This window comes from Tigriopus californicus, chromosome 1 (assembly GCF_007210705.1).
Source record: "Tigriopus californicus strain San Diego chromosome 1, Tcal_SD_v2.1, whole genome shotgun sequence".
Taxonomy (NCBI): Eukaryota; Metazoa; Arthropoda; class Copepoda; order Harpacticoida; family Harpacticidae; genus Tigriopus; species Tigriopus californicus.
This window is the reverse complement of record NC_081440.1, coordinates 6,532,263-6,535,961: the sequence shown is the minus strand read 5'-3', so window position 1 is coordinate 6,535,961 and position 3,699 is coordinate 6,532,263.

Below are 3,699 nucleotides of genomic sequence, written 5' to 3'. Positions count from 1 at the left end.
AATACTGGAAAGTCCGATGAGCATATCCATTTGAAAGTGGGTAATGCTTTTTCAAGCATGTGGTAGGATAGGTCCAGAGAAATCATCACGATGCTAATTCTGCACCAGTCGATTGTTCAGCCACATCTCGAATATGCTTCATCCATTTGAGCTCCAATAAGTTCAGTAGGTTAGCAAAAGGTTATGCAAGTCCAAAAGTGTCTCACTAGGAACATCATAGGAATGAAAGAACTCTAGTTTCGGGAGAGATTCAAGAACTTGGGACTGTAGTGTTCAGAGAAGGTATTAAAGGTACCTGATACTGTAAGGCTTCAAAAGCATCCATATGCTTTGTGCAACCCCGGTTTTAGGGTCAATTGTAGCGACCGAAGAGGCTTAATTTGCGTTTTTTCAGCACCTACAAGTCCCCGAGAATCCAGGCTGGTAAGAACAATGAAGTCTAACTCTTTTCTTTCTCGGGCTCTTTCCTTGTTAAATTTGCTATCCTCAAATATTCGTATGGAATATGTGGGTGTCGATTCAATAACATCCTTTTAGTCAAAGTTAAACAAATTTTTGCTCAAAATTCCTCATTAACCCTCCATTCAAGTGCTTACCAACTCTAATTCGTCGGTGAATCTGATATCATGTAAAGAAAGAGTTAAATAACAAATACAAGTCTTCCGCCTTAAACTGCCAGGGATTACATTCCTCAAGCACTAAGTGTAAAAAATAGCTGCCTTCAATATTGCCAAAACTAAGGCTCTCTAGTAGAAGAGCACGAGCATGAAAAGTGACCCCTGACGGGTGCAGCCTCCAAAATCCAAGAAGCCAAAGTTAATAACAATGGAAAATAATTGGAACCATTTTTAGGTGACAATGCGTGCTCTAATCCTGCCGACGACCTTTTTCAAAAGGAGAGCCGATGTCATGTAGATTCTTGCCCCGGTGATGTTTTTCTTGCTTTTTCGTTTGAATTTGGAGCAAATAATTGTATTTGATGTTATTGAATGTGCTAGTTACTTTTACTTATATCAACGCCAAGCTGAAGCCTTCTCTGGCAACCCTTTCGTCCAGACAACGAACGCGACATCCGTTTATTGCGTTTATTGATAATATGGGTTCATTACGAATGAATTCTTGCGTTAACTGAATTGCACTTCTGGAGACTTCAGAACAGTAAGGAAATCCGCAAAAAGTTTATTATATGCGGTTCATATATCAAGAATGAACATGGCAGCCACACCAATCCTCCCGATTACCTCACTTTAAAGAGTGTCCATTGTACCCCAATAATCATTATATCTTTATTCCTATCATAACAGCAAATACCGACCTTCACACATACATTTCTTGTAGGTGAAGCTAAGCTCGGATCAAGTTTGTGGGTGACGGAAATAAAATGGGCATGTTGACTCTTGCTAATTTGAAATATTTACGTGCTTAGAATTTGCTGTGCGAATTTGATAGTTACTATTGTCAACTCAACAAGATTTCAGTAGGACAGGTTTCTGAATGAATTTTAGATCCAATTCAAAATTCAAACTAATCAAAATGACCAGGATCCCACACTATTTTTAGGAGGCCGTTCTCATTTACATACGGTGGGGAACGAAAAGCGGAAATGTTTGCCCCTGTGAGCTTTATCCACTGCGGTCACTACTCTTGGCTGTCTTGCAGCAAACTGACTCCACTAAATGCAGCCGGTGGAGATTTCCAAAGACGTCCATTCGACAAACCTTTACTATAAAAATATTACTACAAAACCGATGTCAGAGGAGGAATTAATTTTCTTGCGGATTCTACTGACAATCTAATTTTCAGCATTATTAAATTAATGAACCTTTCGAAGAATCAGCTACCAGATTAAGCGCTAGAAATATCCACTAGATGGCAGCCCCAAAGGGTCGACTGTCGACAACCAAATTCAAACAGGAATTGTCAAGTAGCTTGTGAAGTCACAGAATTTCCAATGTTAAGAAAATGCCATTGCCAAACTAGTTGCAATCTGTGCTAAGGGACTCACACCCCATTTTCCACCTATTTTGAGATAAGTTGCATTGATGATGAACTTTGAGATTGCTTATAAGGTTGAGTGATTCAACAATTTTCTTGACAGTCCGCCCAAAAAGTGGAAATCTAAGGGTATTATACCCCGGGTCCAGCAACTAAGAAACTATCAAAGTGGGATGAAAATGGTTAGAGATTCTGGCGGTTACTTTTGAGGAAATTAATGTCATAATATTAATCAAGGCTTCAAAGAAAATGGAAATAAAACTACTTAAAAAAGGGATGAAAGTCTCAAAATGCACAGGATTAGGATGATATTTACCAAACCAGCCCAACTGAACCTCCCTTCAACCTTTTTTTTCACTTGCAGTCATTTTGTCAGCAAAAACAAAAAAACAGGATGCAAGTTAGCTGTGTGGAAGAACAAAAAATTCTTCAAAGTCAAAGAGGATTTTTTTATACATGCCAGTTTCTAGTTTATTCAATAACTTGATTTTCCATGAGTTTTAAATCAGCAAACGCTATGCTTTTAGGCTTTATTTTGATAGAGGGCATCAAGAAGATAGCAATAATATGACTTTTCATTTGACCTTAGCTGACATATGTTATGATGCTATCTAAATTTGTTTTTTGAACTAATGCAATTCTGTTGACAGGATGTTCAAGGAAGAGAGTTGTGGAAAAAATATATTTGACTGATTCAAGCAAATCCATGAAGACATGTAGAATATTTGAGATTTTTTGCCAATGAATTTGCAATTTTGGCTCCTCTTTGGGACTTAAACGTTTTTTTCTGCTAGAATCTCTAACTATTTTCATGCCATATTGATGGTTTCTAGCCGCAAGACCGGGGAGAGAATACCCATGCATTCCCACTTTTTCCAGATCGTCAAGTAATTTGTTGAATCACTTAACCTGACAAGCAACCTAAAATTTCATTATCGTTTAAAATAATAAATGCAGCTATCTCAAAGAAAGTAGAAAATATAGTATGAGTCCCTTTTGGTCCAGTTACACGACACAAAAATCATCACATTCAACGAAGTAGCGATTCACAGCTCACAGACCAACCCTCCTGCCGTTTACACCTCCCAAGTAGAGACCAACATTATCCCTTGAGAAGTGAAGGGAAACTAAGCAGCTAACGTCATTCTAAAGAGAGCTAACCTACAATGTGAATTTATCTAATTTGTCATTTATTTTGAATTGGCGGGTTGTTGAAGTGAAAAACATACTACTAATGAGCCAGGTTGTTAGGGTAAGTCAGAGCTGCTCGCCAAGAGGACAATTTTTGAGCTTTGTAGCACAAATTCACTCCATTATTGAGGATAAGTCAATTGGATCACGGGGTGAGTTGGCTGTAATCAAGGTCCTAAACTGGCTGTGATGTTGGTCTAAGTTCCCTTCACACAATGCCCAAAATCAGGTGCTGGACTACATTTTTTCTCGAATTTCCTTGCTTCACATGTATAATTGTTTTTCCTTTTGCAAATTCGTTGTTCAGATTTTCGAAAACCCTTGTTAATTTTATAAATCATTTTCAGCGTCAGTTCTCATTTTCATGAAAGAGTTTGTCTCCAATTTTATATGAATCTTTCATTCAAGGTGTTAGATGGCTGACAAAATTACTCATGAATATCTGAGTTGAATTTTTACAAGTGAGCTGGATCTTTTGAGGGGTTCCTTCAATTTTGTGTATTTGGCAAAGTA